Source organism: Heloderma suspectum, chromosome 13, assembly GCF_057233095.1.
Source record: "Heloderma suspectum isolate Gila_16-S chromosome 13, 16-S_ref, whole genome shotgun sequence".
In the NCBI taxonomy this organism is placed as follows: domain Eukaryota; kingdom Metazoa; phylum Chordata; class Lepidosauria; order Squamata; family Helodermatidae; genus Heloderma; species Heloderma suspectum.
Window position 1 is genome coordinate 640,700 of NC_139470.1, and position 24,083 is coordinate 664,782.

Genomic DNA, 24,083 nt, shown 5'->3' on the forward strand with positions numbered 1-24,083 from the left:
AGCTCTCTGGGCGGTTCACAAAAACTAAAACCAAACAACACACAATAAAAAAATTTAAAATATATAGAACATTAAAACCAAAATATAACAATACAACCACAATAAAACCTAGCAGCAGTACAGGAGTTTAAAATACAGATTTAAAACAGCAAAGATAAAAATTTAGAAAGCTAAAATGCCTGGGAAAATAAAAAGGTCTTCACCTGGCGCCGAAAGGAGTACAATGTAGGCGCCAGGCGAACCTCACTAGGGAGCTCATTCCAGAGCTGGGGTGCCACAACAGAAAAAGCCCTCCTCCTAGTAGCCACCCGCCTTACTTCCTTTGGCAGGGGCTCACGGAGAAGGGCCGCTGATGATGATCTTAAGGTCCGGGCAGGCACATATGGGAGGAGGCGATCCTTCAGGTAACCTGGCCCCAAGCCGTTAAGGGCTTTGAATGTTAACACCAGCACTTTGAATTGGGCCCGGAAATGGACCGGCAGCCAGTGCAGCTGGAAAAGTACTGGTGTAATATGAGCTCGCAGGCCAGTCCCTGTTAACAATCTTGCTGCCCTATTTTGGACCAGCTGAAGTTTCCGGACCGTTTTCAAAGGTAGCCCCACGTATAACGCATTGCAGTAATCCAGACGAGAAGTTATCAGAGCATGGATAACTGTAGCTAGGCTATCTCTGTCCAGATAAGGGCGTAGTTGGTATACCAGCCTAAGCTGATAAAAAGTGCTCCGTGCCACTGAGTTCACCTGTGCCTCAAGTGACAGTTCTGGATCCAAGAGCACCCCCAAACTACGAACCTGATCCTTTAGGGGGAGTGCAACCCCCTCCAGAACAGGTTGATTATCACCTAGCTGGGCAGACGAACCACCTACTAACAGTACCTCCGTCTTGTCTGGATTGAGTTTCAGTTTATTGGCCCTCATCCAGTCCATTACCGTGCCGAGGCACTGGTTCAGAACAGCCACTGCCTCACCTGGTTTTGATGAGAAAGAGAGGTAGAGCTGGGTGTCATCCGCATATTGATGGCACCTCAGCCCACACCTCCGGATAACCTCCCCCAGCGGTTTCATGTAGATGTTAAACAGCATGGGGGATAAAATAGAGCCCTGTGGAACCCCATGGCACAATTGCCATGGCACAGAGCAATAATCCCCCAGCACCACCTTCTGGAATCGGCCATCCAAGTAGGAGCGGAACCACTGTAGTGCAGTGCCTCCAACTCCCAACCCAGACAACCTATCCAGAAGGATACCATGGTCGATGGTATCGAAAGCCGCTGAGAGGTCCAGGAGAATCAACATCTGTGTATGTTGAGAGAGGATAGACACCTCTGAAGCCTCTTGGAGGTTTGGCGTTGTGGGTGCCACCATCTGGGCTGCACCCCTCCGTTAATTAGGCAAGGCCAAATGCCTGCTGCCACCTTCAGGAGCTCCCCCCCCCCCCCCGCCAGCCTACTGGAAGGAGCAGATGGCTTCGCCCAGTTCCATGGTCTGCTCCTGGTGGATGTGTGCATGGACCTGCTACATGGAGGGCGCCTTTGGCACTCCTTGCGTTCCTCCTCGGCTGGCTGGCAAAGCTCTGAAGCCACGGAGGCTTTCCTCCTCATCCCTTCAGCTGTGCGGTGCCTTAGCCTCTTCAGTCTTGCCTCTCTATCTGTTTTTGACCCAGTTGCCTAGTAGCCTCCTTGGAGAGACAGACAGGCTGCTATTCCTGCTCAGTTACTCACCCGGAGAAAGCTACATTCCAGTTCCAGCATGAACCCAAGGGGCTCTGCAGGGGTTCTGCAAAGAGACAGGCAGGACTCCCTGCAGAACGGCAGCTCAGCCAAGGAAAAGAAGGCAGCTCGCCCTCCCCAGTCCCACCTTTTCCTGCGTGTGCATGTCTGGGGGGTGCGGAGCACCTGTGCGGGAGTGCCATCAGTTTGACTTGGACTCCTGCACTGAGCAGGGGGCTGGACTCGATGGTCTTAGAGGCCCCTTCCAACCCTGCTCTTCTATGATTCTATGGCGTACTGGTTCAGGGAAGCCTTGAAGCTTGAGTACCTTTGAGTGTGCTTCTGTGAGAAGGACAAAGGGGATAGCTGGGCTGTATTTGAAGAGAGAAACTGTTGGTCCTTTGTACATATGACCTGGGGGTGTCTGCCTGGCTAGAGGCTGGAAGACTGTGGCTAAAATTATAATCTCCCTATGCCAGTCATTCTGGAGCGCAGGCTCACAGGCAAATCCTTGTGCATGAAGGCAGTGGTGTTGTGATTTCCCTTGGATAATAAACAGTGTTCCTTTAAATTTGCATCAAATGGAGCTGCCATTGCTTGCCAGCTTAATGGAAGTGCTGGTAATTGCCATTGTAGGTTCCTTTTATAGTTCAGGCCTCTTGGACTAAATTTAATTACCTACAGCTGAATCAGGGAAGCGCAGAGCCTCTGTGGAGTCCCAGCGGAGGAGGCCTGTTCCTCAGAGCAGCCCTTCCCCTCAGTGCTTTATGTTTCCATTTACATCAAATAGTGTGTGCGCGCGTGCATGTTGTGTTAATTGGAAACTGGCTGTTTCATGAGGTCAGTGCAGCTTCCAGGTCCTTTCTCTTGGCAATCAGTTTCAGAGGGCTTCCATTGTAGCCCAACGAACAGGTGGGTGTCAGCCGTTATGGGCTCACAAGAAGGTAGCAGTTTTGTGTCTGTGGCCTTGTAGCCTGCCCCATAGTTTGACCCAAATGTAGGGTTCCTTCCCATCAGATAAGGTCCCTGAGGCAGCCTATATGTGGGGAGACAAACCATTGAGGTAGACTGAGATGTATTCCCACATGGAACTGGGCCAGGATTAAGTCCTCCTGATCTGCTCGGAGCAGAGTGGAGCCCCAGTGCCTTTCCAGCCAGTATGGGCATCCCCTTGGCAGCAAAAGCAAATGGACAGTCATTTTGGTTTGGAGGGATGGGGGCATCGCAGATGGCAGAGAGCGATAGTGGATACACATGTGAGGCTCCCCCTGCAGGGCAAGCTGGCTGGTAGGACTGAGCCCCTTCCCTGGTATCCGCAGATAGGGCTCAGGGGCAGGGAGCAAATCCTGCACAGACTGACCCTCAACTTGGGTAGGACAAGGCTGGCTTCTGCTACTGAGGGGTTCCCTTTGGGAAGGGTGACGCTCTTTGGGTTAGTTTTCTGCAGTGCAACGTTCCCACGGCCTCTTCTCAGGACGTTTTTATTGTTCAGGCCGTGCAAGGCAAGTGGAAGGAAAGGCGGCAGTTTGGAGCATTCCAAATGCAGCGCTGCAAACCCAGAGTGTGTAAAGCAGGCAGTATGGTCTCCTTAGCATTCCCGGCAGAGCTCCTGGGTCCATCTGTCAATCTTGAGCAAGTCAGGATGTGGCTGCTCTTAAAGGCCAGCTTATTCAAATGGTACCGATGAATATTTTATATTTTCTACTTAAGTTAATTATTTAAGCAGAGGTTCTTGAGCAGCAGAGCTTGGCAATTCCAGAGAGAGGATTTGCCACTGTGGAGTTTTTTGGCTTTCCCCCTTTCAGCTTCTGCTTTTCCCAATACCGGGTTCATGGTGAAGATGGAGCCTCCTCTTTGTAGGTTGGCGTGAAGTGGCCTAGTGAATATCAGGATCTTATCTCTTGCATGTCTCCTCCTCCTTGGATGTGGAAGGGGAAAATGGGTCCCTCCCCCAAATATAGTGTGCTTTCCTTCTGAGAGAGCAAGCAGGCTAGTGTGTGCTGCTGTCCTTCCCCTGAGCAGGGAGGAAAGGAGATTAACAAGCGGATGGGCAGCAACATGTGCGTGGCAGACCTCTGCAAGGCTGCTTGGCTGCTGAAGGAAAGCATCCTGCTCCCCCCCCCCCCCCCGGCACTTATGTCCCAAAGCACGCCGAGAGGAGCTGCTCATCCTTGCTGGCTTTGGGACCAGTTCAACTTGAAGGATCCTTGGGAGAGGCTGCATGTGGTTCGCTGCCATAAGAACATAGGAAGGGCTGTGCTGGATCAGTCCAAAGGCCTCTACAGGTCAGCATTCTGTTCCCACACGGGCTGACCACATGCCTCTGGGAAGCCCACCAGCAGGACAGGGGCACAATAGTGCTCTCCCGGCCTCCGGTGGTCAGAGGCATTCTGGAGGTAGTGTAGAGCCATCAGGACTGGCAGCCTCTGAGAGCTTTATTCCCCAGGAATTGGTCTGCTGCCCCTTTGAAGCCATCCAAGCTGGCAGCCATCGTTACATCTTGTAGTCGTGGATTCCATAGTTTAACAATGCACTGTACGAAGAAATCCTGGCTTCTTTCTGTCCTGAATCTCCCACCACTCATCTTCATGGGATGACACCCAGTTCTACGTGGGCTCTGTGCATCATACTGGGCTCCACACAGGGTTGAGCCTTTCTTACCCCAGACCAGGTGTCAGCACTGATATGCCTTGCAGGAGATGTGTCTGCTCTGACGGTTGCCATGGCTACTGCTGGGCTGGATGCGACGGTGCTGGTGGCGCTGGTGTGGCTGTCGATCCAAAACCTGGTTCCAGCGTGGAGTCACGGTGTCGTTCTGGGGGCTTTGGGTACCAGGCCATTCGAACCGCTAGCTACAGTGGACCTGCAGTGACGGTCTTGGAACACAGCTTTCCTCGTAGCAATTGCTTTTGTGCAGAGGTCCAGCGAACGCTGCGCTTTGCAAGTTGATCTACCTTATCTGTTGTTTCATCATGACAAGATGGTGCTCCGCTCCGGCCTCACTTTTCTGCCTAAAGTTGTCTCTGATTTTCATCTGAACCAGGACATTGGTTTGCCAACTTCTGTTGAATCCACTCTTCATACTTTGGATGTATGATGGTCTGACTTTTTTTTTTACAAATCCCAGACGGAGAGCTTTCCCAAGTCACAGCACCTGTTCCTCTGTGATGGAAACAAGCGGCAGGGCTTGGCAGGTGTGATCTCAGAGACTCCTCCTGGGTGATGAGCACCATCAAGCTGGCCTGAATCGTTGCCCCTTTGATGACTGTGCTTCTCAAAATGGAGAGACCCAGGGCAAATCTGGCTTTGGTTTTGTGGCCATGGCACTGGAGTGAAGAGAAGACTTTCTGCTGCTCTTGACAAAGAAGCAAGGTGCTCCAGAAGAAAACAGTATTGCTTAAAGTTGGCAGAAGCCCCTGTGCCAGCCAAGAGGAGACCCTTGAAGCCTCAGAGAGGGAGAAAGGACGAGGGGGACAGCATTTGAGCAGACTGCTGGTCCAGCCTGTGTTTCATTCCATGTCTCCCCTACCCTGCCCCCCTTTCCTCATCCTTATTTACCTTTTCAGAAAAAAGTTGGAGTGTCTTTGCTCCAAAGTTGGAGCAAATGCAGGGGATCAGAGCCTCCAGTCCCCTGAGAGTGAGTTGAAATGCGCTTTGCAAAATGGATGTGAATGTATTTTAATATGGTAATTAATTGGGGAATCTCGCCTGGGGCACCCTTGCCCTGAGAAGGTGCCCCTTCCCTTGGAAGAGATGCCCATGGGAGCAGCTTGACTAAGAGGAGTTCTTCTTTAATTTACAGGATGTACCAGGAGGTAATTACTTATGCCAGGCAGGTCAGGAGAATTAGTATTGACGGGGGCAGCTGTGCTGGGGTGGTTGTCTGTGGAGAGGCCCTGGGCCTGCAGCTGTGCACTGAAACTGAACAAAGCTGCCTGGATTTCCTGAAGCCGGTGGATTCTCAGGGCTTCAAGCTCCGGCCCAGCATCCCCAGGAGCAGGGACACAGTGGCCATCGGGAGGGGGGTGGCATGGGCGGCACCGGGGTTCTTTGCCCTTCCCTCCTTCGGTTTGTTCCCAGGTTATATGAATTGTCTCAGCATTTGTTCAGCTTCAGACCTGCCATGCTGGCTCAGACCAAGGTGGGCCCCTCTAATCGAGCACCTGCCACCAGCCAGATGCCTCTGGAAGAGCACAAGTAGGGCATGAAGGGAGTGCGCGGGGATTTTATCCCCAGCATCTGCCCCTCGAGGGCGTCTTGACTGCCTCTCGAGTGGATGTTCCGATGAGCTGCCTTGCCCATGGTTGGGACTGGTCCTGCCCTCCTGCCTGCAGAACAAGCGGGGGCCTTGGCTGCTGCCTGCTGCTCACTGAATGCTCTGGTGAGAATAAAACTGCCCCTGAGATCAGGCTCCAGCAGCAGCAGCAGCAGCTTCCGCTCCACATGAACTTTGCTGCTGGTGCAGCTTCCTCTGCAGCTGTCGCTGCCATGGATGGGCTTGCTCTGTTTGAAGCCTTGTCTCTGTCCTGGCCCTCATGCTGGGCCTGGAGAAGGTGGGGTGGGCAGTGGCTGCAGGCCCCACCTGCCTCATCATGGCTGCTTTCTCACCAAAGGCAGCTGTGCCCCTCGGAAGCATGACCTGCAGACTGGTAGGTCTGAGGGGAACTCCAGGAATGCCTCTCCTGTCTCCGTTGAGCTCAGCAAATAAGATGCATGGCTCAGAAAGGAGGAGTGCAGCCAGGGAGGGCCAAAGTCTTGGTTGTCACAAAATCCTGGGCACAAGGCGTCCTGCTGGGGTGCTGCTGTTGCCGTGCATCTGAAGTGCTTGAAGGTGGCTCTGGGTGGAATTGGCTGCTGTGTCTACATCCAGCCCCTTCCTCACGATGCTCTGAGAGGGATGTTAAGTCCAGTGATCGACTGATCTGATGCCATGCACAGCCGTCTTGCCATTTGAAGCTTGTTGACTGGTGAAGTAGGGCTACCATGGAGGACTGGCAAGCCAGGCTGTTCTTCCTGGCTTGTGAGTCTGAGCACATGGCTGAAGCACTTGTGCTTGAAAGGTGAAGGGTCTGCATCTCTTCCCCCACGCCCCACTTGGTTTACCCTTGCTATTTGTGAAGACAGAATGGCGCATCAGAGAAGGGAGGACAAGAGACCTATCCTCCATGCAACCTGAACCATGGGACGCCATGGTGTGGAGGGTCAGTCTGACCTTCTGGGTGCAAGATTAGCTCTTCGGGTATGGTAGTGAAGCTCAGCCAATCCCTCCATCTCCCCAGTGGAGCATTACCTCTGGAGTCCGTCTTGCTCACTAAACCAGACCTGCAGTTTGTCTGTGGTTCAGTTGGCTGCCCCTCCGCCAGATGTGAAATGGGTTGGGCTCTAGGTGGAGCCTCTGTGCAGGGCAGGGGCAGTCTTTGTTGGGGAGCAGAAGAAGGAGCAGGCCATGTGGGAGCAGAGAGTGTGGTTGGGATCCCCATATTGATCCACTTTGACATGTGCCCATCACACCTCGAGAGAGCACATGGCACATGAACCATTTCTGAATGCTCTGCATGCTTTCAGGTATCTTGAATGCAGAGGGTGCTCCTAGCCCAGCCCAACCGTAGGATCATAGAATAGTAGGGTTGGAAGGGGCATACAAGACCATCAAGTCCAACCCTCTGCTCAGTGCAGGAATCCAAGTCAGAGCATCCCTGACAGATGGCTGTCCAGCCTCGTCTTGAATGCCTCCAGTGTGGGAGAGCCCACCACCTCCCTAGGTCATTGGTTCCACTGTCGTATTACTTTAACAGTCAGGAAGTTTCTCCTGATGTTCAGCCGGAATCTGGCTTCCTGTAGCTTGAGCCCATGATTCCGTGTCCTGCACTCCGGGACGATCGAGAAGAGATCCTGGCCTTCCTCTCTGTGACCACCTTTCAAGTACTTGAAGAGCACTATCATATGTCCCCTCAGTCTTCTCTTCTCAAGGCTAAATATGCCCAGTTCTTTCAGTCTCTCTTCGTAGGGCTTTGTTTCCAGTCCTCTGATCATCATTGTTGCCCTCCTCTGAACCCTCTCCAGTTTGTCTGCATCCTTCTTAAAGTGTGGTGCCCAGAACTGGACACAGTACTCCAGATGAGGCCTAAGCAGTGCTGAGTAGAGGGGAACTAATACTTCCCAGGATTTGGAAGCTATACTTCTATTAATGCAGCCCAAAATAGCATTGGCCTTTTTTGCATCCACATCACATGGTTGGCTCATATTCAGCTTGTGATCGACAACAATTCCAAGATCCTTCTCGCTTGTAGTGTGGTTGAGCCACGTATCCCCCATCTTGTAACTGTGCATTTGGTTTCTTTTTCCTAGGTGCAGAACTTGGCATTTGTCCCTATTAAATGCCATTCTGTTGTTTTCTGCCCAGCGCTCCAGTCTATCCAGATCTCTTTGAATTTTGTTTCTGTCTTCCAAAGTATTAGCTATCCTGCCCAATTTTGTGTCATCTGCAAATTTGATCAGCATTCCCTGCACCTCCTCCTCCAAGTCATTCATAAACATGTTGAAGAGCACTGGGCCCAGGACTGAGCCCTGTGGCACCCCGCTCGTCACCTCTCACCAGTTTGAGAAGACCCCATTGATAAGCACTCTTTGAGTCCGATTCTGTAGCCAGTTGTGGATCCACCGGATCGTTGTTTCATCTAGCCCACTTTGAGCTAGTTTGCTCATCAGGATATCATGGGGCACTTTGTCCAAAGCTTTGCTGAAGTCGAGGTATATGATGTCTAGAGCATTCCCACGGTCCACAAGGGAGGTTACTTGATCAAAAAATGAGATCAGATTCATCTGGCAGGACTTGTTTTTGACAAATCCATGTTGGCTTCGAGTCATCACTGCATTGTTTTCAAGATGCTTCCAGATGGATTCCTTTATGATCTGCTCCAGAATTTTCCCAGGGATTGATGTCAGACTGACTGGTCTGTAGTCCCCAGGTTCCTCCTTTTTACCCTTTTTGAAGATAGGGACAATGTTAGCCCTCCTCCAGTCATCTGGCACTTCCCCCGTCCTCCGTGATTTCTCAAAGAGAATAGACAGCGGTTCTGAGAGTTCTTCTGCCAGTTCCTTTATTCCTCTAGGATGCAGTTCATCTGGCCCTGGAGATCTGAACTCATTCAAAGTAATGAGGTGTTCCGTGACCATATGCCTATTGATCTCAAGCTGCAATCCTGCCCTTTCAGCCTGTACTTCGCCTTTGCCAGGGGGGTCATAGACCCTCTTATGGGAGAAGACTGAGCCAAAGTAGGAATTGAGCACCTCTGCCTTTTCTTTGTCCTCTGTTATCGTTTTGCCATCCTTATTTAATAGCTGAACCACCCTTTCTTTCCTCTGTCTTTTACTGTGCACGTAGCTGAAGGAAGCCAGTGTGGTGTAGTGGCAAGAGTGTTAAACTAGGAGCTGGGAGATCCGGGTTCTAGTCCCCACTCGGCCATGGAAGCTCACTGGGTGACTTTGGGCCAGTCACAGACTCTCAGCTCAACCCACCTCACAGGGTTGTTGTGAGGATAAAATGGAGAGGAGGATGATAATGTAAGCCGCCTTGGGTTCCTTGCAAGAGGAAAAAAGACGGGGTATAAATGCAATAAATAAATAAATATAAGCCTTTTTGTTGCTTTTAGCATCCCTCGCTAACCTCAGCTCATTCTCAGCTGTAGCCTTTCGGCAATCCTGTGCTACCTGCCTGTACTCTTCCTTTGTTACTTGGCCTTCCTTCCACTTCCTATATGTGTCCTTTTTTGTTTTCAGGTCATTTCTAAGCTTTTTGTGAAGCCACATTGGCTTCTTCTGTTGTCTTCCACCTTTTCTTCTTGTTGGAATTGTTTGTAATTGTGCCTTGAGAATTTCCTTTTTAAAAAATTCCCACCCATCTTGGACTCCTTTTCTCATTAGAGTCGCTTGCCATGGGACCTTACTGATCATTGTTCTGAGTTTATTAAAATCAGCCTTCCTAAAATCCAGGGTATGCGTTTGGCTACACTCAGCTTTTGCTTCCTTTAGAACCAAGAACTCAAGTACAACATGGTTGCTTTCCCCCAGAGTTCCTGTCACTGGTACTTTACCCACTAAGTCATCTCTGTTGGTTAGGATCAAGTCAAGGATAGCCGATCCTCTAATTCCATCCTCTACTTTCTGTAGGAGGAAGTTATCTGCCACACAAGTCAGGAATTTCCTGGAGGGGCCGTGTTTTGTAGAATTTGTCTCCCAACACATATTGGGGAAATTGGAGTCCCCCATTACTACTGCATCATGATTCATGAGTCCAACCATCTCGAGTTGTGCCTGGTGATGCTCTTGCCCACCCTTTCCTGCCGCTTTGCCCGCATGGGCCAACTTAGTATGGTGTCCATGGGCAGCGGCAGCAGCCCCCCTATAACACACTGGCTTGTGTGGAATTCAGCCAGAGCCCAGCGAGACTCCCTGCTTTTCTACCTGTGCCTGCTGGGAAGGCAGAGCCAGGAGCTGGCATGTGGCTCCGGACTCCAACCAGCAAGTCCTTCTGGGTTCTAGCCCAACCCTTATTTGTTGTGCCACCCTCCGCTGCCCACAGGTGTCCTGTTTCAGCCTTGCGCTTTCTCCCTTGTGCTCTTTAAGCCTGAAACTGCCTCCCAGAATGCTCACGTGTCCTCCCTCAAAACTCGCCTTTTCCATGAAGCCTTTGGCACAACTCCTTCGTCCCCATACCTTTATAAAATGAAGTCAATGCCCAAACAGATGTTCTGCCCCTGGTTACCTGACCTCCAAGTTCCTGTCCTTTTGTTGAATTTTAGATGGTTAGTTCCTTGTGGCAGGGACTTATCCTCTTGCTCTGCTCTAAAGTGTCAGGCATCTGCTAAAATAGCAATAAATGACAGGCTTCCTCAAGGCAGCAAGTGCCTTCTTTTGTTTGGGTCTTCCCCATTCTTAGTCTGGGCCTCTTAAGCAGCAAAAGGGGTTAGCTTGGTGAGAGGGAGAGTGGCCGAGAGGGCAGCTGAATTGGGCAAGCAGCTGCATGAAGCGTTGGTCTTTGGATAGAAGGCTTCATGATGTAGCCCTGGGCCAGGCACACCCATCTCTGTTCTTGTCTTCCACCCCCAAGGCACGCTCTTTTCCCTGATTGCAGGTTTGGGGGTGCTCCTTGCATAAGAAGTTGCCATACACTGTCAGGCTGTTATTGGTCTGTCTAGCCCTGTGTTGCTTCTTCCAGATGGCAGCAATTCTTCAAGCTGCCTCATCTGGGCACAGGTGCTCCCGGCCCTGCAGCCTAAGTTCCTTTTAACTGGAGATGCAAAGTCTGTGCTTCACACACTTGCCACGACTATGGGATGGGTGTCCTCTCCTGCCTCCCTCCCTCCCTGTTCACCTTTCATTCTGCAAAACGTCCCTCTGCATCATGGAGCTTTGGTGTACTGTAAATCAGTCCCAGTCAAAACCTTCACCATTTCCTCCTGTGTCCTCCTCAGAGCTTCCCTGCATTGGGACATGGGGTGTGTGGGGGAGTTTAGAGGCGCCCTCGCCCTGGGCCAGAGCCAACGCTCCCCCCTGTCTGCTGAGCCCATGGCTGCTCTGGGCTCTCGGCCTCCCTTAGGCCTGCTTTGACGCAGCCTATGCTCAGCACCTTGAGGCGAGCTCTGTGCCCTGACGCTGCCTATGGCAGAGGCTCACCTGCTACCTTGTGGCATTAGGCCATCCCTCGTGGAGGCCATAGAGCATGTAGAAGAAGTGCCAGACGGGTTCTTGGCCCAGCTGCCCCCTCCCCAGAGCGTCCCTGTATTTGAGTAGATGTGCCACTGTGCTGTCTCCTGGCAGGGGTGGGCAGGCGGCTGGTTCAGCCTCCTGTCCTCTCACCAACAAGCATCCACTGACCTGCCACTCACAGGGGAGTAATGGATCCAGCACCTTGCAGCTGGGCCTTTCCACAGCTGACTTTTGCTTCTGATACTTCGGGCTCTTGTTGTTTGGTCTTCAGTTCTTTGCCTGACCCTCTGGTTCTTTGGGCAGAAGGGGTTTCGGTGTCCTGGTTTTGCCGCTGCCCTTTCCAAAGCCTGCTGTTCAGTCCTCTCAGCTGGCTATGAACGATGGCAGCCCCGAGTTACTGCCAGCTGAGTCGCTCTGGGGCTGGCACGGGGCAAGCAGAGGAGCAGGAGATGGCTTCTTTCCACACCATCTCTGCAGCAACAGCTGGCATGGTACCCCGCTTCTCTTCTCCGCTTGGGGTGGCCGAGGGCGGGCGGCTGGCGGTAGCATCTTCCCAGTGAGAGCGGCCCTTCCAAGCGACCCTGTGCCAGAGAAGAACAGTCCATGCCCATGTCTCAAGGGCATTCTGGAGGTGGACTGGAGGGGAGAGCAAGCAGCACCCCCGTCAGTACCTTCAGGGTCCTGTACGGTGGCCGAAGGAGAGCAGAGGCCCACTGTGCTACCCAAGAGACCCTCCCCGTGGACTCTCTGGGGGGCCTCACCAGACAGGAGGTGGGTTCAACCAGAGAGGCCGTGTGTTTGAGGCTAATTGGGACCGAGTGGGCTCTGCTCCCCCCTGGGAGTCCGCTGGGGATGGTGAGCCGGGTGACGACTGGCAGTCACGCCTCCCCGTGAGCTTCGCCTGCCGCAGGACAGGTCGGGGTGCTTGAGCGGACAGGGAAGTTCCTTGCAGACGCCTGCACTGGCGCGGCCTCCGAGAGCCAGGCGGGCAGCCTGCTAAGGCGAAGCAGATGCTCTGCAAGAAGGGAGCCTGTGCAGGATCAGCCAGGCTGATGTTTCTTGACCTCTTTGGAACAGTTCAGTAAAAACAAGCAGTTGCCATAGCAACTGCCATATTACTTGGTGCTTCAGAGATTTGCGATAAAGGAGAGGAGTGGAGGGAAAGCAGCACATGGTGAGGGCGTTCCCCCGCTTTGTGTTCCAGACTTGGGAGTCCATAAAGACTCTGCAGGCACATGCAGTGGGAAGACCCTCCCCTCCCCACTTGTCCCTGCAGCTTTCAGCATCTGGAGGGAGTGATCAGCTGAGGGCGTTTGTCCCGTGTCTGTGGAGGGGCAGTCTTTGCCAGCCCTGCCTGTTATTGTCCACCCAGCTCTCTCAGGCTCGGGGGGGGGGGGTTGCCCTAGCCCGCCCGCCCGCCTCTGGTGTGTTTTCCCACTTGCCATCCTTCAGGCTTCGGGCGCCTTTTGTGCAGCCACTTTTAGATGGAGAGATGTGTGTGGAGATGCACCTGGGCCGTCTTCTCCTAGGGCAGTCTGTCGGAAGGCTCGAGGGATGGCCTCACCACATGCCTAGATCTCAGATTGTTGTAATCTTTGCAAACCACCCAGAGAGCTTTGGCCAGGAGGTGGTATAGAAAGTTAAGAAGTGAAATGAAACACCAGCAGTCTTCCAAAAGCAGGCTTGAGTAAGTGACCCAGGGCAAAGGGGCTGCATCCTGGAAAACCAGGATCTAGGCATGACAGGGGAGCGATGACCCCCTTCATCATGTTCCTCGAGGAGAGAAATCACAGGCTGCCTCTTGCCCCTTTGCATGGTGGTCTTCAGGCCCATTGTCCCATGTTCATTCTGTCCTTTTGAGCGTTTTCTGTCATTCGTGGCTTTATACCTTTTAATGAGCTCTTTCTTCACTGAGAAAGATGCTGCCCTGTGCAGAGTCTTGGGCAGACCACTCAAGCCCCCTCCCCTGCCCCCTCTGGCATCTCCTCTTGTTTTGACCGAGGATCCTTCATGAGGTTGCTCTGAGAACAGTTTCTGTTCCCTTCCAGCTCACGTTCCCCTCACTGGTTTGTGTAAATATCTGCGGTTGGGTTGTCCCAATATCGTCCTAGCTGCTTTTCAAAGACTTCTTCCTGGGTTGGGTGGGGGGCATTAGCACCTTTAAGGTTGCTGAGGCTGAGGCTGCTCGCTTTGTAAAGCTTCCATCTTGCTGTGCTGCAGTTCCCCCAGGACCTTTGTCACCTGTTGTGCATCCCCCTCTTCGGCCAGCACCCGTCATCCCTGAAGCAGATGCTTCCAGGTTGAGTGGGTTGGGTGGGCCCCCTGTTGCTCAGCCAGCTTTGTGTGTGGCCCTCAGCAGTTCTTGTCTCGGAGACTGTAAGAAGCAGGAGCAAGAGGGGCCAGTCCTGATCCAACGCTTGACCTAGGAGAAGGCGGGGCCAGAGAGGAGGGCCCCCGATTGCCACTGGGATCTTGTGGCATGGAGCTCTTGCCTGCCCTGTTCAGGGGCAAACAGCTACTGCGTCAGGGATGCTCTGGCTTGGATTCCTGCATTGGAATCCAATATCTTAAGGAGCACCTCCAGCAGCACCAGACAGGCCGCTTAACAAGATCAGCCTCGGATGGCCTTCTCTCTGTCCCATCAGCCAGGACAGCTAGACTGGTGGGGACGAGGGAGCGGGCCTTTTCTGTGGTGGCCCCCACTCTGTGGAACTCCCTCCCTAGGGAACTCCGTCATGCCCCCTCTTTAATGAGCTTCCGTCGTGCATTAAAAACGCTGTTTTTTAAAAAACATTAAAAAGGCAGGCATTTGGGGTGGGTTAGGGTATTTTAGAAAATGTTTTTATTGTAGAATTTTATTGTTTTAAACTGTTTTTATTGTATGTTGTACATCACCCAGAGTGGCTGGGTGACCAGCCAGATGGGCGATTAATAAATTTAATAATAATAATAACAACAACAACATTGAGCAGGGCGTTGGACTCGACAACCTCATAGGCCCCTTCCAACCCTACTATTCTATGATTCTAAGCCTGGCGTCCTTGGGGTGGGTGGGTGGTTGCGGAAGAGCCGGTGCCCTGAAGGGGGGCAGGTGCCATGTTCAAGCCTCTGGAACCCCAGCAAGCTGTCGGCGCTCTGACGATGGTGCACTTGCGCGTGCGGTTTGGCGGGGGGACACTTTCCAGGGCCGTGGACATTTGCCATGGGAGCTGTGTTGGGTGGCTTCCACGGTGGGCCCTTGGCCAGCTGGGGCTCAGCAGGCTGGAAGGCAGTCCTCTGGCGTGACTGGAATATTGTAGGCTGCAGCCATTCTTAGGACTGGAAAAAGTCTTTAATCACCCCTTGCAACAAGACACCCAAGAAGAAAGCTGTTAATTAGAGAAAAATGTGTGATGCAGCCAGACGTCCTTTCTCTAAAGCAGCACCCTTTGTTTTTCCTTCACTGGTGGAAACTCAGAGGATTTGCTTTTAGGATTTAGGATGCTGGCTCATTTGTCAAAGGAGAGACAGGGTGGCTCTTTTTGGACAGAAGAATAAGCCGACAGAAGCTTTCAACCAGGCTGTTCTACACAGGGTCATCATCTCACTGGCTAGGGTGATCAGGAATTCCACACGTGGCCTCTGAGTTTTGCTTTCTGTTGAGATGAGGCCACTGAAGATTTTCATTTTGAGATGAAAAGCTGCCTGGTCTGGCGACCCTGACTAGACCTGGTGTCAAGGCAGCTGTGAGGGCAGACCCCAAGTGTGTCATCTCCCCTCACCCCCCGGAACCCTCTGGAGTGTTGTGCTGCAGGAGATGGCTGGGTCTGGAGGAGGGTCGCTGGGCCGTAGGGCTGGAGCTGACAGCACCAAAGAGATGGCTTTGCTGCTGATAAAGAGTAAGTGTGCGCCAGGTGCTGTACAGCACACGGGCCATGGTCCAGTCCCCAACCAACAAAGAGATGTATGGCAAGTGATGGGCCAAGGCGCTCTCCTCCAGCGCAGCCAAGCCTTTTAACCCATGCAAGTGGCAAAAGTAGGAGGGCATGTATGGAGGCGAGAGCAGTTGGCGGTGCTGGATGCTGAACTCTGTCCTCCCAATGAGGCGTGACGTTTAAGCTCTCTGGGAAGGGTAGGTGCTTGGCAACCCTTGTGCACCAAGCTATGGAAATCATCTGAGAAAGGTTTGCCCTCAAGGATCTGTGTGTGTATGTGGGCGGGGGGGATGTGTGATGCTCAGGGGAGGCTCTCTTTCTAAGCTCTTGGGTGCTGAGAGGCAGTGTTTTTGCTTGTTCTGCCACATTGGCTCTTGCTATCTGTTCTGAGATCCCCCCCGCCTCCCCCCCAGTCTTCTCAGCTAATTTCAGGGCCTTCAGCATTGAGATCAGCTGGATGGCCACCTACCAGAGGTGCTAGAATAGTGGATTTCTTGCATCGCCGGGGGGCTGGACTAGATGACCTTTGAGGTCATCCCAACTCACTGCAGCTCAAGTGTCCTGAGGCAGCCCTGGCAAGCAATGCCCAAGTGTGGTTTGCCCGAAGGCTCTTCGTGGATTCCGTACAACACCTGCATGGCTGTGGCGGCCAGAGCAGCATTTCCTAGCAAATGTCAGGCAAGGAGGCGCTATCCTCGTCAGGTTCCTGTAGTGGAAGCCTCCAGGCGAGCTCACGGCCTGAGTGAAAGCAGAGGCAAGGCCCCAAGAGGGCAGGGTTAATCCGGGGGTCTTCTCAAGGCAGGCGCAGCGGAGGAAGCGGCCCTTGGGGGAGGGTAGCAAGGGGGTGGCTGCTGCAAGGACTGGTTTCCCTGAGGTCTCCTGAGCCGGCAGCTCCAGCTCCGCCAGCGGCGGCTGGCTTGCGAGGCCTTTGCCTGCAGCCAAGGAGGGCTTCTGTCCTGGTCGGCTCCTCGTCTGCCCGGGCACCGTCTGCTGGGGGCCGGGGGGTGGGGAGCTGGGAGACCTCGGCTGGGGCTGAAAATGCCTTGCTGAGGCGAGTGAGGAGATGGTGCCTGGAGAACTCTGCTGTGGCCCTTGGCAGGCTGCTGCCTCCTGGCTCCCAGGGGCCTGGGGGATTGTTGCAGGGCTCCCCGCCGCCGGTCTGCCCTCTCCTTACGTTCCAAGGTCTCTGCACTCTGCTTGGGGGTCACTGAGTGAGTTAAAATGGGAGGTAGAATGTCTTGCGGGCCACCATTTTCTCATGATGCACAGCAAATGGACCAGGAGGGGGTTTGGGTGGGGGCAGTGGGCTGGTGCCATGAGCCACTGCTCCGGAGCATTGAAGCACTGAGCAGACTCCGGCCAAGCGGGTGGGCTGCATGGCGTTCTCTCCCCGCCCCCTCTGCTTCAGATGCTGCACGCTGGAAGCCAGTTTTCCAGAGGCGTCCTGAGCGCCGTGACCAGCACCCTGTTGCTTCCGCTCTAAGCTCTCATGGTCCTTGTTGGCGAGGAGCTGCTTTTGCATGGCTGCTGTTCTACAGTTACCTTCCTGCTCACTTACAAATTGGCTAGCAGCTTGTTATGCAAATGAGTCGCCCTCTGTGAGTTCTGTTTTATCACAAAATTACAGGGTGAATACCAATCAGAGGGGCCTGGACTTGGAATAGGCCAGGCCACCTTCCTGCTCTGAGCAGTCCCGCAGGGACCACTGACAGCAACATAAGCCTCTGCTTTACAATCACTTCCCAGTACAACTTTAACCAGCTTCCATCTGGATTACCCCTGTAATCAGGTCACCTTCTTGCAGCCAGTTAAGCTGCCGTTTCCGCTGGCTGAGGCAGCTGTTCTGAGGCCTGGTGGAGGAGCACACAGCTGCCAGCAGAAGCCCAGTTTGCGGGGGGGGGGGGCATGTTTTTGCCTTTCTCTTCCTGAGATCGGTGGAGCAAACGGAGGTGGACAGGGTGAGCTCTCTGGACAAAGGCGCAAGTACGGCCTCCCTGTTGAGCTGCAGCAGACTCTGGGGCTGGCTCTCTGGCAGGAGCTGGGGTCACCGTGGAGGAGGGAACCCTCCTCCCGGGCTCGGAGCCGTGTGCTTTCTGTGCTGGCTGCTGAGGCCTCTGGGCTCTGGTGGGCTTTTGGGTCCTTTGCACCTGGCCATGCATCAGCCTGCAGTTGTCTTATCTGGTTTGGGTCAGAGATGTTTAGGCACAGCAAGTAGCTAGTGGACCAGTTTCCTGATGTTTTGATCCTTAGGGTGCTTCCAGATGAGGTATGTATTTGTTTATTGCCCTGTCTCATTTGCGGAATTTTACAGGGGGTCTGGATGTCATTGCCATCTTCCATTTGTAACCCTCCCATGTTTTTCCCACCACTTGTTCTGTCTGTCTGTCTGTCTGTCTCTCTCCTCGAAGACGCACAGTGTCTTCTGGCTGGTAGCTGTCCTGCCCCAACTGGAGGAGTCCTCCTCAGAGGAGGAGCTGGAGGCGCCAGAAGCCCAGGGGGAGCCAGACCAGGGACTGCCACCAGCCCCACAGGAGCCTGAACCCTCGGGGGAAGTGTCTGCAGGGCCGTCCCAGGCAGGAGAGAGGGGCTCTGCCTCTGAGGCAGAGGGCTGAGCCACCCCTGATCCCCAGGAGCGTTGTTGCCTCAAGCAACAGGCTAGCAGGGCTCCTGTGCAAAGGAGGGCTCGCCTCCAGAAGAGGTCTTCTCAAAGGGGCTCCTCAGGAGTAGGCTCTGAGAAGGGAGCTCTGACTGCTGCAGCTGAGCTCTGGGTGGGGTCTGGCTGGCTTGGGGCTCAAAACCCTGCACTGGAAACCCAACCAGCATTGGAACAACTTGGTCCTCCCAGCCTCTGCCGTGTTCCCTGCCTCCTGAATCGTGCCCTGTGTCTGATGCTCTGTTTCCTGACCTTTTGGACTGCTCAATGACCCTGCTTCTGGACTGTGTAACACACCTGACTGCTTTACTGTTTGACCTCTTGCTGGTTATCTTGACTACTCCCGCTGCTGCCTGATCCTTGTTGCCTGACTGACTGCCAGTGTTCTGACCTCTGCCTGGATTTTGACCGCTCCTGCCTTAGCTTAAAATTCCTTGGACTGAAACCTGTGTGCCTGGCCCTGTGCTTGCCAACTTGACTACTCTATTGCCTTGCTCCCTGTATGGGCTTGCAGACAGCCAAGACTTGCTCTAGAGCAGGACAATAACTCAAGTGTCTGTCTGTCTGGAAGCACCCTGTGCCTGGCATTCTCTGGTTTGGAACTCTTCGCACTTAGGAAAATGGCAACTGCCCTGTCTGTCGGGGACAGAACCAAGGGGTGTGTGTGTATGATGTGCTGAGTGCCAGTGGAGAGGAGCCCGTGGTTGTGCTTTGTGCCGGGGGGGGGGGGGGGCAAGTGTTCAACACCCCAACTCTCATTTGTCTCCTAATGGGCACATGGGACATGAAGGGGGCCCCAGACGACTTGGCTCCCATTCCAGTTAGCAGCTGTTGAGGCTCTGCTCTTCCCTTGGGCTGCCAACCATGTCTGTGAATTGGGGTTCTCTGCTTAATGCCCAGCATTTGCTGTTCTCGTGGCTTTTACTCTTGGTAACACATGGTGATCCGAGTGACTGGCAGGGAGGGGGAACTGTGAAGAATCAAGGGGTTGTATCCAATGCTAGTCCTACTTGGAGTAGACACATTGAGGTTAATAGGTCTTAAGTTAGCCTAACGGATACAATCCATTGCACCCAAATGCTCTTGAGCCTTGCGTGCTGTTCTGCAGGGTTTCTGCAAATGTCAAACTGTCTCCCTTGCAGAGCTCCTTTTCTGGTGCCAGGATCCCTCAAGGAAGAGAAAAAGACCATCCTTGCCTTGGGAATCTATGCTGCTGTACCTGCCCTGCGTAGCTGTGCCCCAGTCAATCCGCCAAAACCATTTGCTCTCTTCTTCCCTGGAGCTGTTACACAGGGAGGATCACCCTGGCCTGAACCCAGATCTACATAGAGTTAGAGACGCCCTTCTAACCTGTTCTTGGAAAGACCATGATCCACAGCAACTAGGATACAGTGGCATACTGCCTCTGGTCCTGGAGGTAACATATAGACAACCTGACTAGTAGCCATAGATAGCTGCTGCCACCGCCGCCGCCTCCTCCTTGAAATAGCCTCCTCGTCCTCCTCTAATCCGTTTTTAAAGCCATGCAAATTGGTGGCCATCACTACATCTGGTGGTAGCGACAGTTCATTTATTTATTTATTTATTTATTTATTCATTTCATTTCTATACCGCCCAATAGCCAAAGCTCTCTGGGCGGTTCACAAAAAACCGGTTCATGCACTGCGTGAAGAAGTACTTCCTTGTATCTTTCCTGAATCTCCCACCATTCATTTATTATTACATTTACCTTCTATCTTTTTTTCTCTTGCAAGGAGCCCAACGTGGCTTACATGATCCTCTCCATATTATCCTCTCAACAATCCTATGAGGTAGGTTAGGCTGAGAGTCAGTGACTGGCCCAAAGTCATCCAGTGAGCTTCCTGGCTGAGTAGAGACTTGAGCCTGGATCTCCTCCCATGTCCCAGTCCAACACTCTAACCATTACATCACACTGGCTCCCATTCAGCTTCATTGGGTGACCCCAGTGGGTTCTAGAAATATGGGAGAGGGGAAAACATCACCCTCCTTGCTGTTTCTGTGTCATGCATAATTTTGTACACCCCCTAACTTGCTGTTTTTCTAAGCTATGAAGCCCCAAACACTGTAAACCTCCCTTTAACTTCCCCTTCTTTTAAGCAGAGATGCCATATCTCCTGTTGGCTGGTTGGTTGCAGTGGCGGGTGGTGGCACAGCTGTTCTCAAATATAAGTGCTAGTGGAGTTGAGACTTCTCTCCCCCTGCCCCATGTCAAGAGTTGTTCTTTCTCCTTATTTTTGCTGGCTTTCACCAGTAATGGAAAGAATGGCTTTTCTCGTGCTTGAGCATCTCTTCCATTTCTTGGTATAGAGAGAGTGGGGAAAGGAGGGGAGGGCGGTGAGATGTCCTTGAGTTCTTTGACCCTTGGAAATGCTGATTTGCAGACTTCCATTTGGAGCCTTCAGGGCTATTTATATTGAGATTAGGGGGCTCCCTTCCAGAAAGGGAAGCTGTCTCTATGGAGGGAGAGAGGTGGGTGGAGTCTTCGTAGGCACGTCTTGCCCCGCCCCCCGGGCCAGTAAGGCCCTTACTGAGGATGGAGGCAAAGCTGCCTGCTGATGTCCCCTGCCTTAGTTGTGATGCTAGAGACACTGCTTCCCCCCACCCAACAGTCTCAGAGGCTAGCGCCTGGGTCATGTGTAACAACAACCCTGAGTATGGGTTGTTGTTGAATCGTGGGTTGTTGTTCTATGCGAACAACACCGCACTATGGTTTAACTGTGGGTTTTTAACCATGAACAATCCAGGAAGAGAACCCATTGTTTGTTGTTGAGTTGTGAACTCTGGGTTGTTTGTAGTTAACGACCCATAGTTAAACCATAGTGCAGGGTTCAGACATAATGACAACCCATGATCCAACAACCTACGATTGAACGACAACCGATACACAACTCATACTTGGAGTTATCATTACGTGCAAACCAGGTCTATTTCTGGCTGGTAGAACTGGTTGGGTTTGGGAAACCTCCACGTTTTGGAGTTCAATCTCTTAGGGGTTTCCTCTCCCCTCCCCACCCTGAGATTATGGATTTTCTCTGGACAGAGAGTTCCTTGCTCTGCAGGTGCCTTTTCTCTGCTTGCCATGCACTGTGCAGGGGTGGGGTGGTCCTTTCACCCCCTCCACTCCATGAATCTGCAAGTCTTGTCACTCCTGCGGGCTGCAGTACTGGATTGACCGATTGATCGTATTGTTCATCCATCTAATAACAAATGTTTTGTGGCCAGATTGCAAATGATTAAAAGAATAAAATGCAATACAAATGGCCTTTCAGATTAGAGCCCCCCAGCCTGAGACCTGGAGTCCACAGACCTCAAGGCAAACTTCCCTTCCTCAGGCATGCTTGTCCTTCTCTCTGGTGTGATGCTTAACCTCACACCATCCCTGGAGCCTCTTGGCAGCCCTGTGGGGCCCCTCCAAGGCATCTTGGCTTCTGAAGACCATGCGAGCTCTGCTGTTCGGTGGTGTGCTCTAGGCCCCTCCTTGGCCAGGCCTCTTCCTTCCCTGCCTCCCCAGGGCAGCATGCAAAGGCACGGCGTCCTCGTAGAAACAGCGGAGTCCCAGCTCCTTCATGAGTTCTCTGGGAGTGAAATCGTTGTGGCTGTCATCTAATTGCTCTTGAGCTGGATTTGCAGTACAGTGGCCTGCTTGGTTCAATAATAACACATTTATGGTAAAGGTTAATGAAATGAATTTTGCTTCCATCCAATTCATTAAAAATGGTTCTACAATCAGCGCTTCCGAATGGAAAAGAGATTAAATATTCATGTCTATAAATTTCCCCTGTCATTTCTGATTTTTCTTAATCTCTGTCTCTGTGGACTGGCTCATGAATCGCCACTTTGGATATTAATTGCAGATCTGTGCCACTTGGGTAGCAAAGGCTGTGTGTGCGCACGCACGTCAGCCTTGTGTCTCTTGCATCCAGCCCCCAAAGATGGCTGGAAGGTGCTGCAGTCACACCTGCTTTTCTTTGGCGGTGAGAATGGGTCTGCCTAGCCCTTTTTGCCTTGCTCACCTCTGCAGCCTGGGGGAGAACATCCTGGAGTGCTTGGGGGGCAGGCAAAAGGGCTAGGCAGACCCATTCTGAATTATGAACAGGGACCTTGCTACGATGGCGTTTGCCTGCATTTTTTGATAAACGCTTTTGGGCAGTGACCTCTGCTGGATTACCTTGCCCTGGCCTTCGACATGGTGGCCTCTCAGGCTCCTGGTAGCTCCCCCCCTCACACCTTCTGGTTGGCCAGTCTGTTTATTTCCAGGTAGCCTGTCATCTTGGCCGGACTAAAAGGTGTGGCCAGCTGCAGCTGCTGGGAGGCTTCCTGCGTGTTTGGCCTGGGCTCCCGTCCCCCTCTTGCTGTGTATTCCTGCCTGTGCCAGGCTCCTCTACCTCCCGCCAGCTCAGTCTCCTGCCTCTGCTGCCTTCCTCCAGCCATGCTCCATGGCATCTCCTCCTGGTGTCCCGGCTTTGGACCTGAAGCAGACATGCGTTTTAGGCTCCTCTGGCCTACTGCTGTCCTGGCCCAGGTCTCGGATCCTGCAAAGCCCGACTCCTGCAGGGACGTGTGTGTGACCCCCACATATGCCCTGCTGTTCCTGGGCTCCTTCCTTCTTTCACTGGATGCAGCAGCCAAGAGGACTGTCGCGACTCTTTGCTGCATTTTCACTTTTGTGGACTACAAGCCAGTCTTTTGTGTGTTCCTGTGTTGCAAATTCTGCTTTGTAGATTCTCACGTATTTGTTCAGCATGTGCCTGACGTCCTGAGTGAACTGATATTGTCAAATGGCCTGATGAGCCAGTAAACCACTCTGTTTTATCTCTTTCTCAAAGGACTGGCTGAGCCAAGCCATTACACACAGGAGCATGAGTGACATTGGGTGCTTCCTAGCACTACAGATCAAAAGACACTTTGCAGCTCTTCCGCCTCCTCCTCCTGAACAGATTTTTGGTGGAAAGAAAAGTGGTGGGGAAACATGGGAGGGTTTGCAAAGCTCCATGAAGGAGGCAGGGTGATGGCGTGATTGCAGCCTCACCTGGAAGCACCTGCTGCCAGTAGCTGGAGCTCTAGAGTAGCATGGAAAAAGAGGGATGCCATGGTGGTCTCCCCAGCTGTGTGGAGGGTAGTGCCGCTCTTGGCCAGCCTGGCTGGGCTGTAGGACTGGAGAGAAGCAGCAGGGTGTGCTGTTCAAATGGGGATGGCAGCTGCAGGCCTTAGAAGGCCATGGTGGCCAAGTGAGCCTGGAAGAGCAGCAGCAGTGCTCACCCTTCAGTTTGAGCTGGGCCTCCGCTGGGTTCTTGTTTCAGAACCTGGCTTCAGTATTAGGACTTGGCTCCAGAATCCAAAATCAAGTAGTAAAGTGTCTGAGTGCTTTCCGCGACTGCAGCTCGACCCCTCATACACCTGGTGACGGAGTACAAGCCTCAGTGGGTCTGGCCTCTGGGGCAGTGTCTCTCACACATGCGCACATCGTTTGCCACGCAGTTATTCAACTAATGGATGGTTCTCTGCGCCACTCAGTCACTTGCACTGTGGTTGTAAACTACGAACAAAATTGCAGTTGTCTTTCCACACTATTGGGAGTATTTCATTTCAGCTGTGTTTACATCCTGCTGTAGGCATGGGATAGTTGCTGTGGGTTGGGCCATTTGAAGCTCAAGATCCTAAGAGCCCTGATTTTATTTATTTTTTGAAAATTAGCATTATGGTGTTACAATGTTATCCTTCTCTTTCATTTTAAAAACAATTCTAACTGGAAAACATTTTAGTGACCATTAAAAGATTGATTATAATGAATGCTGAGTTGTGATCAGTTCAGTTCCTGATACGTCATGGCCCATGTCAAAATCCCACCCTTTTAAAAAGACAGAAGAATAGTGCTAAAGGCATCTACACCTGGGGAGATTGTACTCCTCTTTTGTTTTTATGAAACAATGCTCTGAGAAAAGATGGAAGAACCTCGGGGAAAGTGCAGGATGACAATGATTGGATGATGGTGTCATGTGGATGCCTTGCAAAAAGTGAGCAAACGAAGTATGGTGATTCCTCACTAAATGCCGAGTGTGGCAGCCCCCCCCCCCCCCCG

At 52.6% G+C, this 24,083-nt stretch overlaps 1 protein-coding gene across 9 annotated transcripts in view; it reads left to right on the forward strand.

The window, feature by feature from the left end:
* The window catches only part of TTC28 (tetratricopeptide repeat domain 28), a 151,418-nt gene that overhangs the window by 89,345 nt on the left and 37,990 nt on the right, over positions 1-24,083 (forward strand). Inside the window, exon 1 of one of the 9 annotated variants that reach the window (XM_084819772.1) lies at positions 9,062-24,018. The exons of the other annotated variants lie outside the window; for them this stretch is intronic. The gene's annotated coding sequence lies outside the window, so the exon portion shown is untranslated. Of the gene's footprint in view, positions 1-9,061; positions 24,019-24,083 lie in introns of those variants that run through there. 9 annotated transcript variants of the gene reach the window in all.